The sequence below is a fragment of the Hipposideros armiger genome, unplaced genomic scaffold (assembly GCF_001890085.2).
Source record: "Hipposideros armiger isolate ML-2016 unplaced genomic scaffold, ASM189008v1 scaffold_160, whole genome shotgun sequence".
NCBI lineage: Eukaryota > Metazoa > Chordata > Mammalia > Chiroptera > Hipposideridae > Hipposideros > Hipposideros armiger.
Genome location: NW_017731510.1, coordinates 2,960,526 through 2,980,820, shown reverse-complemented (window position 1 = coordinate 2,980,820; position 20,295 = coordinate 2,960,526). Strand labels below are relative to the sequence as shown.

Here is a 20,295-nt window from a genome sequence, read left to right as displayed (position 1 = left end):
TTCCACTTTTCTTGGGTTTAATTTGCTCTTTGTCTTCTAATTTCTTAAGGTGAAAGTTTAAATTATTCTTTCAAAATTTCCGTTTTCTAATGGAAGCCTTTAACCCTGTAAACTTCCCCTTGAAGTACTAATTTAGGTGAATCCCATTAAGTTTTGATATATTGTATTTTAATTTTCATTCAATTAAAAATATTTTCTAATTTCCCTTGTGACTTCCTCTTTGATGCATGGGATTTTCAGAATGTAATATTTAGTTTCAAAATATTTGGAGATTTCCCAGATATCTGATACTGCTTTCTAGCTTAATTCCACTATGGTCAAAGAATAGAGACATATCCCTGAAAAATTACTTGCAAAGTTAAAGTATGGAGTAAAAATCAATTTTCTGATAGCAAATTAATATAATGATATGCCCAAAATCAAGGTGAGATAGGATTAGATATCAAGTCTTCCAACATCCTTTCCTCTAAAGGATATTTACAATAATATGCTTTTTCTCAGTACTCATCTCAAAACCAAAAAGGCTTTTGTTACTCTCCCTCTATCTTTCCAAAAAAGAAAGAAAGAAAGAAAGAAAGAAAGAAAGAAAGAAAGAAAGAAAGAAAGAAAGAAAGAGGACAATTCCACCTCTTCATACATCATCTCATTTGATTTTTGCAGCTCTATAAAACATGTAAGATAAATGATGGCATTTTGTACATGAGGAAAATGAAGCTCAAAGGAATAACTTGTCTTACTAGTCAGCTATGTCTCATTACTCTTGAATTATCCCTCAAAGATAGAGGAATATAGATAATTTAAATCCTTAAATAATTAAAACCCTCATATTAGCCACTGTTGGAATCACCACTTCAGTTCAGAGTAAGATATAGTAAAAATCAACCAGGCCTGAGTTTTATCACCTTGACTTCTCATACCCATTCATCATTAGCAAGGTTCAGATAATAAGGAACTGGTTAAAACCCAGGAAATACAACAAAGATGGGAAAAATATATAGGGAGGAAAATAAATTATACAGCCATACTTGTTCATACAAAAATTAATATGAAATGAATACACCAAATTATATTTGTTTCTCTTTCAAATTCTTACTCTTGATTAGGATCTAAAGCTCTAAAATATTATGCCTTAATAGTTATATGTTAAAATATATTAATATTTAATATTCTGAAATATTAAAATATTTTATCCTATTCTATTTCAAATTAAAGTTCTAAAGTATAACATTACAGAAATTAAGTGGCTTTAAGAATAAAAGACACGCACACACACAGATACACACACACACACACACACACACACACACACACACTTACCATGTAAGTGCTGACTTAAGGGTTCCCAAAATTTCCTTCAGGTAGCATCACCACTTTGGCTCAGATATCAGTAATAACAGCAATCGAAATTAAAACTAAAAAGAAAAAAAGAATTAAATACTAGCAAAATGCACTCAAGTCTTCCAGAAAGTCTTAAATTCAAAGTTCACATTTCAACAACTTCATCAAGGGAATTCTAATCCCAGTTCTTTTTAAATTAGTTTGAGCAATATAGTAAAAAGTATGTGAAATCCTGTATTAATTCCAACTCCCTACGCTGGAATGAGCTCTGAAATTAACTTCAAGGAATCATAGTAAATAATAGCTAAAGGGCAGAAAAACAAAAAGCCAAGTACATTATAGTTTTATTCAACTGGACTGCTCAATTCATACCCAACAACAACCACACACACATTTTCGGTTTTGTTACTGGCCACAATGAATCGACTACTGATCATTCTTCACATAAGAACTGTATCAGATATGAGCATTTGTATTACTTTTTCACACAAAAATACTTAAATTCAGCGAAAATTTTGGTGATCTCTTTATAAATATTTTAATAGTACATATGGGGATAAAATAGTAACAAAGATTTGACACCTGCCTAACTGACCCTATAAAGTGTTTCTAGGGTAACTGTTGTTACCAGCAAGCCTACAGAACAATCTGACATCGTGTAGCAGTGTGCAGGAGCTACCAGGTACTAACAAGTATGATATAGTTTCCAACCCAGAGCTATGGTTTCCTTAGGAAGAATACATTCAAGAAAAATTTAGTGAATAAGCATTCATTCAGTGGGCAAAACTTCACCAAGCGCCTTGTATTAGTCCCCCCCGCTTTAAGGACTGCAAACACAGCAATGAATAAGGAAACGCCTGCTCGAGAAAGAACTCCCAGTCTAGTGAAGGTGACTAATTATAATGTATTAGGTACAGGCTCAAAAGAAAAAGCATAGCACCCAGAAGTAGGGTGGGGCTTATCAAACAGCTTCGGGGAGGTCGATGGGGATGAAGAGGAGCGAGACTAGGTAAAGGCCAGGCAGGCGGAGGAAGGGAGAAGGGTGCCATTTCCATGGGGAAGAAAAGCAACTTTAAGTCTGCTAAAGAGAACTATCGGGGCACACAAGAATTATATGCAGGCCAGTAGATAATGAGAACCTACAGAGTCAAGACTGTCAGTATCTTTTTGAAAGTATGGGGAAAAAAATAGAAACATCATTCAATGATACTCTAATTTACACATGTCCTATGAGTTGGCTTATTTAAAATTAAAAGTAGCACGTAATTTTCTTCCCCATCCTTAGAAGCTGTACAGCATGCTCTTGATTACACAGAGTGAAAGAAAAAAAAGTGAGTTTTCCCTATGTAATCTGCACAAATGTTCACCTTATTTCCAAATACAGAGAATTGGCCATGGGTTTTAGATAATCCAGACCGAATCTGACTTCTATCAGATCATCTTATTTGCATGATGTTGAAAGTAACCAGCACTATATACACCTCAGAGATGGTTCTATCTAGCTGATTGTGCATAAGGTCCAGAAACGTGTCTGGTATAAGTATTTTTTGCATGACCATTTCTGTTTAGCCATCACCGGTTAACTCTTCCTTTAAGAAGCACGACTGTGAACTTTCCCATTTTGTGAAAGGCTGCGTACTATTATTTTGTTACTAGCTATCACTTGGTGAATGCTTTACTCAGGACTAAGCATAGTGCGAATGAATATGACACATATTGAACTTAATCTTCACAGGACAGATAATATCTCTACTTTCACATGAGAAAATGAAGGACCAGAAGGTGCCTTTCCCAGGATGACATAGCCTGGAAGGGGCAGGGGCAGGATTGGTCTGTCCGGCCACAGTCACTGTTTTTAATTACTGTGTTAGACCACCTCCTTTTGAACATGTGCACATGCACTTTGCTTTCCTACTGTGCTGCTAACATGTCTAACATAAGCTACAAACTTATGTTTATATAGTTTATAGTTACAACTGTAACCATAAAGATCTTGAAGAATGAACTAGGTTCTGTGAGAGTGTTGCCTAATTTTACAGGGGAAAGTTACCTTTCACGCCTCTGAAGTTACGGATTAAGGTTATTAAGTTGAAACCCAGCACCTCTACTAAGAGGTGTAATGTTAGCAAGCCCAGGGCAACACATTTATATGCAACACCAGGATTCAAATTCTGTTCGTGTCCCAGAGTTAAGCTCCGAGTGGTGCTAAAAATGCTCCTGTGGCTTCAGTCTAGGAGTAGAGTTGCCCTCTTATTTCCTGCCGCAGGGCTTGTGTCCATGATGCTCCCAGCTCCCTCATGAATGCCCTCCTTTCCTGGTTTCCATGCATCCAAATTGTCCTCACCTTCAAAATGCAACTACTTCAGCCTCCTTCACCCACCCATTCATTGCTCTATCTGCTCAATACACACGTATTTACTGTGGTAATGTGTCAGGCATTGTGTGTGGCCCTACACTGGGAAATCAAAGCCCAATCCTACACCCTCAGAGCCTCTTGGTCCACCAGAAGAAACAAGGGATTAGCATTCAGTGGTAAAAGGCACGTACACGGTATCGAGGGAGCAGGGAGGGCTTCAGCACTGCTGACACTGGGCCTTCGTTCAGATGACAGAAGAGGAAGGGAACAAACTTGAGATTGTTTGGTGATGGAGGGGATGGGAAGCTGAGATGTGTCAGAGGGTGGAGTCAAGGAACACTGAGGCAACACATCTGGCTGAATCCCTTGCCATGTTCCACAGATGGACGCCGTCCAGTATGGCAGCCTCCAGCCAGCCACACAGGGCACTTGAAATGTGGCTAGTGTGACTAAGGGACTGACTTGTTTTATTTCATTTTAATTAATGTTAATTTAAATAGCAACCTGTGGCTAGTAGCTACCCTATTGACAGTGCAGCTCTTAAGGTTTCAGGCTTGAGAAGATGAGTTTGAAGGGGTTATTACCAGTATCTGAGGAGATGAAGGGCATATAAACACTCAAATATTTATTGAAAAAAATGAATGAACAAGTCAATAAACAGAATAACTGGGTGATCTTTAAGGACTCTTCCCTTTAAAATCTCATCAAAGAGGTACCTATCCTTGCTCATTCAGGTTTTCAATAAGGCCCTCAACATGGCAGCACTAAAATGGACTCATGCTGTCTCCAGATCTCAATCCAATTCTTAAAATAGCACTACTAAATTAAAATTCCTTATGCTATTCAGTGTAAAAAAAAAAGAAAGAAAAGAAAGTACAATAAAAACTATCATGAAACCATAGCAAGTCGTAATTTAGGGACTAATCACAAACCAATGATAAATCAAGCCAGGATAAGTAACTGTGTAGATATGTCTTTTCTTAAAGAGAGAAGGGAAGGGCGGGGAGGGGAAGGGAGCAGACAGCTTTATGATGAGTTCAAATACACTACAGACCATTCACCTCCTGTGCAGTTTAGTTTCCATTCAGTTTACATTCCTCTGTACTCTGGTGAGAAAAATGACTGAATTTATCTTATGAAATACCTTCTTTTGTTCTACAGAGCATTTTAAAATGTCAATGATAATAAAGTTTTCCTTGGTAATATGCCCTTTAATCTTAGTTATCCACAACATCCAAAGTCAATATGAAACAAAAAAGTGTGATACGAAAACACTTAGCCTGAGAACCAGTTGTCTAAATGACTTGTTGTTAATCTGCCAATATTATCCTAATCTGATTGTATTAGGATTTGTTTACTATTTTGGTCCTTGGCATCGCTCTTAAGCTCCCAGATTTCAGTTTTCCAGAAATGAGAAGTTGGCACTCACACACATTCCAGGTGTCTGTTTCCCTGTCTTTTCCAGTGCTACCTTCTTAACCAGACTAAACTTCTAAGCTCCTCTCAATCCATGAGATCGTGGCACTAATGTTCTTAGCTATTCACATATAAAGCTCTATTTGCAACATCGTTAGACACTTTAGAACATGCAGCCTCTATCAGCTTCAGAGAACATCTCAGGACGTCTAACATGAACGTTTTTAGCAAGAAGTGAACGTCTAACACCACAATAAAACAGCAACCTTTGTGCTTCCCTCCTTGGCCTCTCAGGTAGTTATCTGAGCTTCGATTCCCATTGCCAGAACAGTCCCACATATTTTAAATCAGAGCCACTATGAACACACTTAGCTGGCCCCACAATTCAATTTACCCTATAAGTGGATTCTTACGTAGGTGAGGGGGAAAACAATATGAAGTAATAAGACGAGGTCTTGGCTCCTAGAAAGCTTTAGCTGGTGGGGAAGAGTAAATAAACACAAGAAATCTAAAGGCAGCAGCAGAGGGGTACTGATATAAGTAAAACAAAATTATGTCAGGATCCGACAGTCACTGAACGCCATGGCTGACACTCTCAGCCGGGTTCACTTTCAGTTAGTTACTGAGAAAACCACACTAACTGTTCTGGGGGAATACCGGTGAAGAAAAAGTCTCTGAGTTTTGAGTAATTTGATAAAACAATATGTTCTTCCCCTTCACTCAGTGAACAATAACTGCTCAGTAAACTATGGAGAACGCATGGTTGATTCTTTTTTTTTTTTAGCTGAGCCATCCTGCCAACAGCTCAGCAGCAGCTCAGCTTGGGCCAGGAATCGAACCACTAGTTGCTCAGAACTAGCACTCTTGAGAGAGTTCTTAACCAACTGAGCCACTCGGCAGGCCCCATGATGGATTATTGATATATAATATGACTTTGCGGCAATCCATGGATGGCCAATACCCCTGGGTGAACAGTCCCTGGCCAGAGAATCTGACAGCCCAGATACAACCACTCATCGATCCATCCAAAATACATACTGTCTTCCTACTATGCATAAGAGATATGACCATGAATCAGACAAAGGTGAAGCTACTCAAAGGAAGTCACCACACTCCAAGTTAGAAAATGCTCAGTGGCAACCAAGACACACACAACATGCCATGCGAGAAGAGCAGACCAGCTCTGGTGTAATAAACAAGAAAGACTTAAAATTTGCATGTGGAACAAGGGGACACCAAGAGGATCATTACTGTCCTTTAGATGCACAGAGTATGCAAAGTTAATGCTATATCACCCCATAAGTATTAGGACATCACGAAGTTTTCAGACCCAGAACTTGCTCACAAATTGGAGTGTGTGTATCTGCCCGCCTGTCTCCAGAGAACTCCCAGGTCCCCATGCCTGAAGCACAGCCCTAACAAGAGTAGGAAGGGGCTTCGAGACCCGCCCCATCTACCACATCCCTGTATGCTCTGCTGGAACACTGCTCAGGAGAGGTAATTCATGAGTTCACACCCCCACTGGTTGAGAAACACTGTCTGAAATGCGGCTTTCTTTGAATTCAGGTAAAGCTAACATCTTCATGACTTGAAACCAATGCACTCTGTTCTACCCACTGAAATCAGTCTATCAAGCCCTCCAACTCCACAAGCTTCCAGGTGTGTGACGGTGGGGCGAACGTTCCGGTTCCCCAGCCTCTCCCAGCTGGCCTCCAGGTTGTCCTTTACGAGGCCCAGGGCTCGGAACCGCACACATCAGACATGGCCGGGTGAGGCTTCACACTCTTCCCGTAAACGCAGCCAGTCTGCCTGTCCCCCTGGTTTGGTCTTCCGGCCCGACACTGCCGCCACACTGGAGGCACTCCTGCTTAGAAAGCCGCCTCTGCCCGACTGCAGGGCAGCCAAGGCCAGTTCCTGGGGACAGTAGCCCAGGCTTTCCCTCCGGGCGCCAGTGGCCACTGCAGGGTGGATTCCACCACTTCTCACACTGCACTCACACCCGGACTGCCCCCCACACCTGCATTTCCCAGCACCTGCCATTCCCAGCTGGCTAGGCCTCCAGGTCCTTCTGACTAGTGAGTGGGTCAAGGGTTACTCTGGCTGCACAGCACTGCTCAGCTGCCTGGCAGGGTCCGCGTCCCTCTTCTGTGCCCACCAACAAGAGGGCCAAAACAAAATGCCATGGTGCTGGGAGCTGTAGAGCCAGACTCCAGGTCAAATTGCCCTTTCCACTGACACACTCCAAGACTCCATGCGGGTCATTCCAGAATAAATCTCCGTAAGCTATGATAGTTAACTGAGCTAGTCCATGGGTAGGAGCTGGCCTCGACTGCTGCTATGATGACCTACTCCTCCACCACCAGCATTCCAACCTGTCCCCACCACGACACCCATCAGGGTGGGACAGTGTCACCCGCGTCTTTAGATCCCCAGGGCATCGCACAGAAAGGGGTTCACAGTGAATGCTCCATCAACGCTGGGTCCACAACAAAACAGAGTGAACAGATAACGAGCACACAAAAACCTAAAGCCAAGGTGACTGAAGAAATTCAGATTTAGTTCTGGTCTTAAATTTGCCCAGTTATTCATTCACAACAAAGTTCTGAACTGCTAAGAGATCAAAGAATTTAGAGGTTGAAAATGTTCAGAAATTCGTAGCAAATAGGATCGATTTCCAAAGGAAAAATGGCTTATATAGTTATATGATGTTTCTGCTATATGTAACTGTTAAGTTTGTTTGTTTGTTTTTAATGTTTTTAATGTTCATGGTAGAGAGGTCTGGCTCTGGGCAGCCCCCTACTAATCCTATTACTTTTGACCCCTAACTTCTCGCTTCACTATGAAATATATTTTTCATTTTCCTTTTTAATTCCTAGTACCTGGCTCAATGCCAAACACAAAAACTGTCAAATAATTTTCTTGTCTGGCTAGGATTGAAAATTGAAAAAAAACCACACTGCATCTTCCTGACCTACTTCAACTGTAAAAGTTCGGCCTGCCTTGTGTCCAGTGACTTAGTGTTGGCCCTGTGGTCACCGCTTTAAGAGCTGGGCTCCACCCAGGCAAAGAGCAGGAGATTTGGGTCAACAAAACACTCATTTCAATTCAACCAAACAGTTAATAAGCTTTTGTGAAATGGCCATGAAAGAATAAACTAATAATAACTTGCTCAAGATAAAATGAAGCTTCCAGCTTGCAGAAAGATTGCTGACTAGGAGCAAGTTTTTCAAAAGCAGTTTAGCAGCATCACGGAACAAGCTACGTTACATACAAATGTGGAAGCCGCTGGCATCATCAGGCAGGTTCTTAAGCAATACTCAGAGAGGCAGCCTGAAGATGGGGAAAAGCAAGGAGCAGGGCTGACACAGGGACAGAGGGACGGAGGTGCTGATGGGGGTGAAATGACCCACAGGAAGGGCTGGGGGACAGGAAAACAAGGGGAGGCCCAGAGGTCCTCGAAAGAATATGTTCCAGATTCTGCAGAGTATACAGATGCAACAAGCTGACCCGGTAAGAAATTCCAGAATTTTCTTAACTTCCCTTTTTCAGAACCGGGACACTGTGTCCCCGGCAAATGTTCTGGCACTTTTCCTGTTGTTTGTGACCCCACAGAGATGACAAACCAATGCTTCCAGGGAGGCCCCTGAAGATAACAGTTAAACCTTGAAACAGAGCCAACTCAAGTAGAAAGCTTTTCTTGTCCAAACGATGTTATATTTTTCTCTGCTTTAATTACTGACTCCCGTAACTAGAATTCATCACTGATTCAAAGAGATGCTAAAAATAGTCTGAATAGAGAATGAAAAAACATCATGTAATTTTGCTACTAAATGGACTCCTATTTTTTTCACAGCTCAGTAACTTACTCTTCAAATATATTTCCTTTTTATAACCAAAAATGGAAAACTTCAGATACATATCAAACATTAATTTTCAATACTAATTAGGTATTTATAAGTGAAATCTCAGACATACAACATACTTAAAAAGTCTCTTGACTCTTTCCCTTTAACATCTAATCATGACCTTCATTAAACACCTTTGATTGCAAGAGTACGAGTCTATTTACATATGATGAATTAATTAAAACAAAGCTGTTACCCAACAGGCTCTCCACTGCAAATGGCAAATTATTAATAACAACTTACATTTGAATCCATGCCATTTACAAAAAGGGCTTTCACATAAATCATCTCATTTAATCTCCACAACAGCCCTGACACAAACAAGAAAGGGAAGAATTTATCTTACAAATTAGGAAACAGGCTCAAAGAGTGAAACAGCAAGTAAAGGTGGCAGGGACACACACTTATGTCCTCTCACCTTAAGTCCCACTTTGTGTTCCATCTCAGCTCCTTCCGTTACTGACTCTGTCTTTTGCAGCACGTTTTCTGGACCTCCCCAGCCCAGTTAGATCCCTCTTCTCTCCCAGCTCCAGCAGAACGCATGGTGCATGTCACCCCTGCAACCGCCAACACATCTCCTTTCCACTGCGGCTTATCTTTGGATGGACATGCTCTGTCCTCTCAACCCAATTAGAAGGCCCTTGAGGGTAAAAATGTCATTTTATATTTCTTAATGTTTACAATAATACCATGTACATAACAGGCAAACACTAAATTACTGTTTATGATGCCACTTATCAAGGGATCATCGAGTAGACAAATGTCTCTCTTCCTAACTTCAGCATCCCAACTATGACATTACTCTTAGCTTTGGCCCCACCTTCCCAGCTGCAACTAGGTTAGGAACTCTGGTAGTTGTTCCCAGGCCATTTTAAGTAAATATAAAAGCTGTTTTTTTGGGGGTTTTTTTATTGTTAGTTTCAGGTGTACAGAACAATGCAATAGTTATCCTTTTCACCCTTCGCACAGAAACAACCCCCTTCTTAACAATGCATCTTTAACTGGTTTGAGTCTGCTATTCTCCAAGTCCACTGTCCATGGTTTCTGACTGAGCATTGGTCCCTGAGAATCTGATCCACTGTTATCTGAGATTTTACTTCCTTGATATCCCTGTCTTACTTCTGATATTCACCTGGATTTTGTTCATGCCAGGACTCACGCCTGTAACTAACTTCCAGGCACACCTCGGTTCTCTTGACCCTGCCTTTTTACCATTCTCACATGACCCCCAGTCTATAACCCCTTCCACGGGTCCCATCCAGGACCCTTCCCAGGGACATGCTGAGCCTCCTATGACTAGCCGCATGAGGGATGCTGTCTTTTTCTTCATCTTTAGCTTAAACTTGGTCTGCATTTCCAAAGCTATTTCAAGAGAAAGACAAATGTAACACAGGTACCAGCTGCAGTTATTCGTATTTCTCTGTGACCCTGTATCCTTCCTCTTCAGACCCACGCTAAACAGTACGACAAGCCAGGTTAAAATCCCACACACTCAGCAATCAACACCCTGTGGGACAGCAAACAGATCAGAACCAAATCAGGGTTACCACTTGGTTTCATTACACACACTGCATCCGAAGTTTGGACAAAATAATTATTACATAAATAAACAAAAATACTTAGGAATCTGCATGTTACCAGATGGAAATGGCAGATGTAAATGCTGCATTGCAGAGGTTTCTTTTTTTCATTGCCATGACAATTTTTACATATTCCAGAATCAAAATACATTTCAAAGCTAGCTATGTAATACTAAGCCTGACATAAAGATTTCATGTGCAATCTAACAAGTCACTCAGTTACTTTTTTTTCCTGGGTAAAGTATAACAGCAACCACTATAACAAATGGGTCCATAAACCTCACTCACAAGGGACCCCGTGTGTTCACACAAGGCTGACAAACAGAGCAGTAACATTTTACGACACGTCTACATTCAATTCTCCTGAGCCTTCCTTCGGTCAGACCCTAAGGGACACTCACTATATCTGAAGTAATCAGGGAGGGCTGGCTCACCACTGCACTACAAGGCCACAGCTTACGGATGACAGAAGACAAAACCAAGGGGAAAAATGTCACCACCCAGAAATGAATGTAAAATTTCAGTCACCTAGAAAGTAACTTATTACCGCTAAAATGTTTCTAACATTAAATTCCATCTCCTAGAGGTTAAGTAATAATCATTTATTAGTGTCATCCACTATGATCTTGTAGGAAGCATTTTCTGGGGGCAGAGGCTGCATGGGACAGGGCAAAGAATAGGTGTGGGCATCAGAGATCTGAGTTCCACACCTGGGTCTGCCCTCCAAAGCTGTGGACTCTGCACAAGTTATTACTGTCTGGGCCTCAATCTCCCCACCTGTAAACAGGCCGCAGACCTCCCCTTAAGTATAAAGAGAAGGGGAGGATGAACGATTATGGGTGAAGAACCCAGCCAGCTGGCAGGGGCTTAGTAACGGTAGCCGCTAACCCTCTACTACCACAAGCTAAGCACACAGCTGCCCTCAAACAAGGAGGTGAGAAGCACACTCACCACCATCAGGCGGTGTCACTTGGGCTACTGTAGCCAAGGGGAAGTCCTGCTACATCACATTTGTGTATACAGAGGAGGTACGTCGTCTTCTCATTCTCGAGTTATGGTCGTAGCACTCAGCTGTCTCCAAATGACAAAGTGGATGCTGGGGCAAGTGGCCAACATCCTGGATGGGTCTGACTCTGCTTTTCTCTGATTTCTACAGGTAAAGAGAATGATGGCCAATTTACCACCAAACAGGCAGAAATGTGGATATTCCAAACAGCAGGTAAAAACTTAACTAATGAAAGCTCCTTTTACTTTTGCAGTTTTCTGTTGAATTCTGCATTAAATGCCAGCTAGACCTGTCAACCCAGAAGGCATGAAGGTATCAAAGGTCCAGATTCTGCCCCTGTTCTCTCCTTCACCCACCATAATCCCCAGCAGTCAATGGCATTCAGCTCTCTAAGTGGAGAAGTGCCCATCCTCCCAAAGGCCAACCTCACCTCTCTAGAACCTTTCAGCACAGAGGTCATGAGGAAATAACTGAATGACTCCGCATACAAAGTAAACTGAGGAAATTAAAGTGGCACCTGCCTACACACAGGGATAGTCTAGACTTGAAATAAAAATGCACTCTAGCAAGTTTTAGATCCAATTGTATCTTCTCCCTCACAACTACTGAGGACATTTAATAAAATAAATACTATACAATTCAGATGCCAAAGATGTATAATTGTATCGATCTGGATGTACTGCAAATACATAGAGATTAAATACTATTTTTATCAATCTCAATGCTTAAAAGTAATGACCCTTTAAATCTTTTTAACAAAAAGTGGTCAGCAATTTTAAAATTCTCCTTGAAAGCAAGTGAATAAATTACTGCACCTAAAAATACTGAAAAGGCTTTATAATTAAACTACCAAAATCGTGTCATTTCAACAGATCATGGTCCTCTCTACCTCATAACACATAAATTTAAGCATTGTCAGCCTTAAAAGAACCATATACTGATGGTCTCTACCCTGGCGTCAAGAATGACATCCCCCCACCAGACACTCCTGTAACAATTAAGAAAAGGAAGGAGACAGAAGTGAGAAGGTGGGGAGAGGACCTGGGGAAGGGAAAGCACCGTAAGATCCCCCTGAACTGTGGGCCGTTTCTTCTGGGAGATAATAAGTGATGGAAGTAAGAATAGGGCTGGTGCTCTTGTTCTCTAGCTGATGACTGGCACACAAGGTGATTAAAGCCATGAAAAGAGGAGCCAAAAACATCTGGCCTCCAAAACTAACGACCCAACACAAGAAAAAGCATCCGAACTCCTGTGAACATGGTGAGATTTCTTATTTAAAACACCGCTTTAGTTGGGATTTGTAGCATGAATTCTCTGCTGGGCCGCAATCTACCCACACAGAGGGAATTTAAAAAAGAAGAATGTGAGAAGCATAGTAGCGAACACTTCCGGAGCCTGCAATGGCGAGCCTGGTGCTCTGCTTAAGTGCTTGATGTGCTTACGTCTCTCACTCAATCTTCGCCACAGCCCTGGGAGGGAGACGCTATTATTATCTCCATTTTATGTAAGAGGAAAGGAGAGAACAGAGAAATTAAGTGATGCGCCCAAGGTCCCACAGTACATAATGGAGTTGAGATTCAAACCTAGAAAACCCCATCTTCCTTCATTTGAAGTTAAATAATAATCTCTGTTAAAGACAACTCCGGAAATGGAAAGCTCTCAGGGATCCACTCCACTCACCTTCCTGGGCACTCCACCATGACAGGAAAATTCCAGAATCTCTCTCCACAGTAACCTAGCTGAGCCATTCAAGCCCTGGGAAATCTATTGCGTACTTCTGCATGGAGTACATCACTTATTCTTCCGAGGAGGTTGGAGGTGGAAATTATAACCCCCAATGAACAAATGAGTACTTTTCAAGGAGCCGGTAGCTGAGTATTACCACAAGCTTACAAGTGGTAAAAGCAAGGTTTAAAGTCCTCCTTTAGAGTAGAGAGTGCTTTTGGAAATATTTTATCTCCTTTGTCTAAATGAATCAACTCCTGTAAGATGAATGTGATTTCCATTCTATAACATTACACAGACGTTTTGCCCTAGGACTTATCAAAGAAGCACCCTTCCAGAAGGATCCCTACATGGGGGCCCTTCAGAGGCCCAGGGAAACAGCTACTCTATCAGGGTTAATAAAAGAGTTGCCTGAACAAAGGCAATGATATCTCTGAGAGTGTAAAAGGGGGAGTTGCTCCCAAAATACCCGACTGGCAATGGTCTACAAAGTACAGGGCACCAGTGCGGGGGAGGGAAGGGGATGGAGACACAATGACTGAATGGGGGGAGAGAAAAGAAATTCAGTTTTACTCATAGTTAATGTATGTAACACATCATGTCTTCATATGGCCCATAGGTCAGCAGCCACATATCACACAAGGTATCAAACTATCCTGTAAGCAAACAGAGTTCTAGTTCCGAAAGTTGTCAGCAGGTTATGACGTCCTACAGGGCTGCTACAGGGCTGCAGCCGACAGGGCCCAGGCAAGTGGAATTACAAATTTAACCAGTTTTAACAAAACTAATCCTCACTAAGTGGAGGTGGAGTTAAAAAAAGAAAAGGAAAGATTCCTAGAACAACAACAAAAGGATCAAAGACAATACTGATAATACAAGAAGACGCTAACAAGAAAACTGCAAGGTTGACACTTGTCCATGTATGACCACTTCCTGTCAGCTAGATGCTCTAATAGAATCATGATCTAAATAGATCTGCAAGAAATCAGTTTAACATTTTTTTTCAAAATCATCAAAACACTGAACTGAGGGCTGTCCGAGTGGCACGATGGTTAAGAACTGGCTTGGAATGCCAGAGGGTCCCGGTTCGGATCCCACATATGAGGGCGAGTGACACTGCCCTCCACAGCTAAGATGCTGAACAACAGCTCAACCTGGAGCTGGGCTGACGTGAGTCGCCGGCGACGGCATAGGCTGCAGCCCCTGTGGCAGTGGGTTGCCATGGGCTACCGTGTGTAGCCGGCAGCCAGCGTGAGCGGCCAGCAGCCACAGTGAGTGGCCGTCCAGAAGCCGGCGACTGATCTGCCTCGTCTGGGAAGAGTGCAATGATGGTGCCAACTTGGGCCAGTGAAGCAACGTCCTCCACAACTAGACTGAAGAACAAAACGACAGCAACTTGTCTGTTCCCCTTCCCCCAATTCCCCAGCACTGTTCCCATCCCCCCAATTCCCCAATAAAAATCTTTTAAAAAAAACCCCAAAAAACAAAAAAAACACTGAAATGAAATATTTATAGTCACTATCAACAATATCAGATAAAAATAAAATTAAAAAATTTTTAATCGATATTATAATGCATGTCTTAAATGTGAAAATACAGTTCAATAAGCTAGTATATATATGATTTGTAAAATATATGTACATTGTGGGTCTGTGCTCATTTTTAACATTACTTTTTATTAAATTTATTGGGGTAACATTGGTTAATAATGTGCTCATTTTTTTTATGATGAGGTACATAATCAAAAGGTTTTAAAGACCACTGCTTCAGAGAATGGGTTACTTACGTAAGGATGAGAAATTAACACAGATACCATCAATGCTTCAGTAACAAAATGTTAAACATATTTATAGGCAAGAAAAAGTTAATAAAGAAAATTTCCCTAACAATGACTATAAGCTGAATAAAGCTCTAAAACCACAGACTTCAACAAATAAACAAACAAAAAACAAGCCATAAGAAAACTCAGAACACAAAGAAACCTTCGTGAAGTAAATACCAAGTACTGACAAGGCCATCCTAGGAGAGGAGTGATCCACAGTTGTTTTCATCCCTGGCAGAGTAGCAGGAAGAAGAACCTGCCAGAGATAAGGGTAAGAAAATACCAACTGACCTGTTCAACTTTTAATGTCTACTTGTGAGCTAAAATGATGGGTTAGAATCTCAAGGAGCCCCAGAAGCACAGCAAGTTTGCACCTACCTGCAAACCTTCCCTACGGCTTTTACCAAGTACACACGGGCAGTGCACACGGAAAAAGAGACTTACTATCTCAGGCACCTGTGAACTTCCCTGGTGAAGAGCAGCAGACTAACACCACGAGGAAGGCAAGAGCACTAAGAGAAATCCCTCTAAAGAACAATACAGCAAAGAGAGGTCCCCTGAGGAACAGAAAACCACAGACTGGAGAGAGCAAAGAGAATTCATCAGTGTCCAAAAAGAACCAGCAGCCAAGCTATAAAACAAACAGCATTCCCATTGCTCAGAAAGTTGGCAGCTTGGCTAAAGCATAAAGAGATCTCTGAGGTCTGGCTGGGGCTCATTCTGAAGCTCTGCTGAAAATAAAGTCCTGACCCCACTCTCAAAATATTTGAAGGTAATGATGAGCTGGGTCCACTGCTGCTACGAAGGCCAGACGGAGCTCAGTCTCCCACATGAGTCATGAGACAGGCAGGCCCTTTTCTGGGAGTAGATACTCCCCAGGCTTTCCTGTTTTTTATACACAATGTCCAGCAGGCAATAAAAAATTATGAGACATGAAGAACATAATTTATAAAAAAGAGAAAAATACAGCCAACAGAGATAGACCCATATATAACAGTGACATTGCAATCAGCAAACATAGCTATGATAAATGTACTAAAGGATTTTGTGGAAAAGATGAGCAGATGACCATGAACAGTGAAGAATTTCAGAATAAAATCGGAACTAAATAGCTAAATATATTTGCTTACATGCAAATAGAGTAACAATGATATATCATTTCATAGCCATTAGATTAGCAAAAGCTAAAAGTGAAAATACCTGCTGCTGAAGAGATTTGGGGAGAAAGGTACTCTCATGCATGTGGAAATTTTTTTAAATAAATAGAAAAAACTAGAAATAAAAATGATATCTTTAGAAATAAAGAACTCCTTCAATGCACTTAATGGCAAACTGGACACAGGAGAAGGTTCTGCAAATTTTATGAAAGAAAAGCAATTAAAAAAAATAACGAAACTTCCCCAGATCTGTGGAACAATATCAAACAGCTTGAATACATGTGTAATTGGAGTCCCAGAAGGTAAAGAGAGAGAGAATGGGACAGAAGAAATATCTGAAGAAATAATGTCTGATCCAAATGTGATGAAGGATTTCAACCCACGGATCCAGGAAGCTCACTCAACTCCAAGGAGAATAAATACAAAGAAAACCCCACCTAGGCACATCAAAGCCAAACTGCTGAAAACCGAAGATAAAGAGAAAATATTCAAAGTGAACAGAGGGGGGGAAAAACCCCATATTGGATATAGGCATCAACAGTAAGGACCACATTTAAGAAGGCTATATTTTATCAAAAATCATGAAGGTCAGAATACAATAGATTGACAAGTTTAGAATGCTAAGAAAGAAAAATCTGTCACACATAATTTTTTATCCAGCAAAAATACTTTCAAAAACAAAAGCATCAAAATTTACAACTCTTGAGCTGTGAAAGACTAAGAGGATGAAAAGCAAACTAATGGACTGGGAGAAAATACCTGGAAACCAACTATGCAACAAAGGCCTCCTATCTAGAATATATGGGTGCCAATCATTACCATTCAATAGACAGCATCATTAGCCACAGAGAAAAGCAAATTAAAACCACACTGAGGTATCACTACACACCTAACAGAACATTTAAAATAAAAAATAGCGATTAGTACCAAATTCTGTTGAGGATACAGAGAAACTGGATCACGCATACACTGGCTGGTGGGAATGTAAAATGGCACGGCTACGCCAGAAAATGGTTTGGCAAGTTCCTACAAAACTAAATATGCACTTGCCCTTCAATCCCATAATTATACTCATGGTATGTGTCATCCCAGGGAAATGAAAACTTACATTCATACAAAAACCTATACACAAACATTCACAGCAGCTTTATTAATAATACGAAAATACTGGAAACAGCTCAACTGTTGTCTGGGCGGATAGCTGAACGAACTCTTGCACATCCATACAATGATGTACAACTCAGCAATAAAAAGCGATGAACTACTGATACAAACAACAACCTAAATGGACCTTATGGGCAGTTAGCCTAATGAGAAAGGTAAATTTAAAAGGTCACACACACACAACATGACCCCGTGTATATAATGTTCTCAAAATGACACAACTATAAAGCTGGAAAACAGGGTACAGGGACTAGGGGTTGCATGGATGAGATTACAAAGAAACAGCGCGAGGGAGATGTTGTACAATGAAGGAACAGGGCTGCATCTCAACTGCAGCAGTGGTTACACAAATCCACACAGGTGATAAAACTGGGCAGAAACACACACACACATGTGCACACACACACACACACATGCGCACATGTGTGCGCGTGCACACACACACACAAATGCAATCTAAAATACAGTGAACAGTGAATAGGTCTGTAGCCTGTTTAATAACAGCAATATACTAATGTCAGTTTCCTGGTTTTGCTATTGTACTACCAACGATATATATAAAATTTTGCTATTGTACTTCCCCACCACTGGGGAAACTAGGTGAAGGGTACCTGAGACTCTAATTTTTTGGTAATTTCCTTGAGACTATATTTAAAAATAAAAGGTTTGATTCCTTTTTAAAAGAAAGCAAAAGAAAGATATTTTTCAACAAATCATAGCTGAGCAGACCCATACTACTACAAAAAATGCTGAAGTTCTTCCGACTGAATGAAAATGGTACCAGACAGAAGCAGGCAGGAAGGAAGGAAGTCAAAAAGACAACAACTCAAAGTATGTTTCTACTGATACATTAATTCAACTAATATCTGTTAAGTATCTTTACTACAACAGTCTCTATGGTAAGTGCCATGGAATCACAGATGAACCTCTAAATAAATACCACCAACAAGTGGTACTGAAGACTCTGTCACAGAAGTACTTAAACAGACAAGAAAGCTGTCACTGGAAAACGGTCTGTAGAGAGTCTCCTTGGAGCTGAATTGCAGATGAATGTTAAGTGAACTGTGTGGGGCAGCTCTAGGCAGAGTCCAGCCGGAGCACAGCCACAGAGGTGCAGAGTTAAGACCATATGGAGCACCGAGGCGCCCGGCTGGCTGGAGAATACACAGGAGGGAAACCCCTAGGAAATGATGAAGGGCAGACTCCAGGGAGCGCAGGCAGAGCAGAGTCTGTCCGTGACTGAGAAAATCTGAAGGAATTTAATTTAATGAGGAAAGAAACAGAAGACAGGCATTTGAGAGAGATAACTTTGGCAGTGATGGTGATACATTAGAGAAAAGTGATAAAGGAGGTTGGTTAGGGCAATAATAGTCCAGGAAAGAAGTGGTAATAAGCTGACACTGAGGCAGAAGCAAAGAGCATAGAAATAACAGGGCATACATAAACTGGTTCAGGACAAAGAGGAAAAGGGAAGAACTGAGGATCACTCCTCCATTTCCAGCTTGGGTGCTGAAAAGATTTTACCTTCACTTATCTCAAAAGGGAGCAGAGCAGGAGGGAGTGTATTATTATGAAAAGATAATAATTCCCTTCTTGGGAATGGTGAACTTGAGGTGCAGGGTAACCTCCAGATATCTAGTAAATACAAAGTGAAAGCCTGGAGTGAGAGGCCACAAACCGAAGGGGCTGGCCGGCTGTCACTGAAGGAAAGGCACAGAGCAGCAACAGATGGCACTGGCACAGGGAGTGAACATAAAATGAGGGGAAATCAGCATTACAGATCAAATTCTAGGAGAAAGGGCCTCTTTTCAAATGTCAGTAGAGTATAAATCATTATACTTTTGCTGTTGATACATGTTAAGAGACTTAAATTATTTCAACTAATAATACTTTATGTATCATCCCAAAGGAGTAAACAAAATGTGGGCAAACATTTATACATAAAGATGTTCCCTTAGGTGTTATTTATAATAATAAAACACAGCAGAAACTAAATACGCCAAACAAAAGAATTTATTTAAAGCAAATTATGCCCGATGTATAAAATGAACATTTATATACCATTTTAAAAGACTTTTATATTATGTGATAAAAGTCTTATGACATTAAATGGAAAAGCACACAAAACAGTATCTACAGTATTTATTTATATGACTATTTATTGAATACCTAGTGTATACTATCACCTAGGGACTAGGAATAGAATGCAGTAAAAGACCATTTCTTGTCTTTGTGGAGTTTGGATTCTACTGGACAGTGAACCAAAAAGGGTCAATAAATAAATCTGCAAGAGAATCTCATATGAAATCAATACTAAGAAGACAAACATAACAGGTGCTATAACAAGAGAATATTATCAATTATGTAAAAGTGTCTGAAATTGACTTAAAAGAAATGAACTGCAAGATTAACAGTAAAAAATTATGTAAAATAAAAATTAAAAACAAAGCAAACTGCAGGTGGTTTAGTAAATGGTCTAGAAAAATAAAGGTGTAATTATAAATAGAAAGTTCTTGTGTTCTTTAGAGTTTATCTTTCAGCATATTCAGGCAACAAAACTTTGACAACCTTTCATCTTTTTCACCCTCAACCCCAAAACTCAGGAAGGAGAGGGAAGCAACCTGTGTAAGGATGCCCATGCTTCTTCTGAGCTGCTTTGGACCTAAATGAACTCCTCTGTAACACCAAGAGTAGAAAATTTCACAAGATACATGATCCTTCCATATATAAGCTAAGGTGGTATTGTTTACATTTCCATTTTCATTAAAGTACAACTTTCTGCCCCTTTACTCTCTCTCTCTCTCTCTCTCTCTCTCTCTCTCTCTC

The 20,295-nt window shown here is 40.7% G+C and overlaps 1 protein-coding gene across 6 annotated transcripts in view; it reads right to left on the bottom strand.

Moving 5' to 3' along the window:
• The window catches only part of WASF3 (WASP family member 3), a 136,325-nt gene that overhangs the window by 69,468 nt on the left and 46,562 nt on the right, over window positions 1–20,295 (bottom strand). For 4 of the 6 annotated variants that reach the window (XM_019651462.1, XM_019651461.1, XM_019651459.1 and 1 more), the window contains exon 2: window positions 1,318–1,412. The exons of 1 other annotated variant lie outside the window; for it this stretch is intronic. The gene's annotated coding sequence lies outside the window, so the exon portion shown is untranslated. Of the gene's footprint in view, window positions 1–1,317; window positions 1,413–9,433; window positions 9,628–20,295 lie in introns of those variants that run through there. One more of the 6 variants, XM_019651460.1, reaches the window with a different exon arrangement.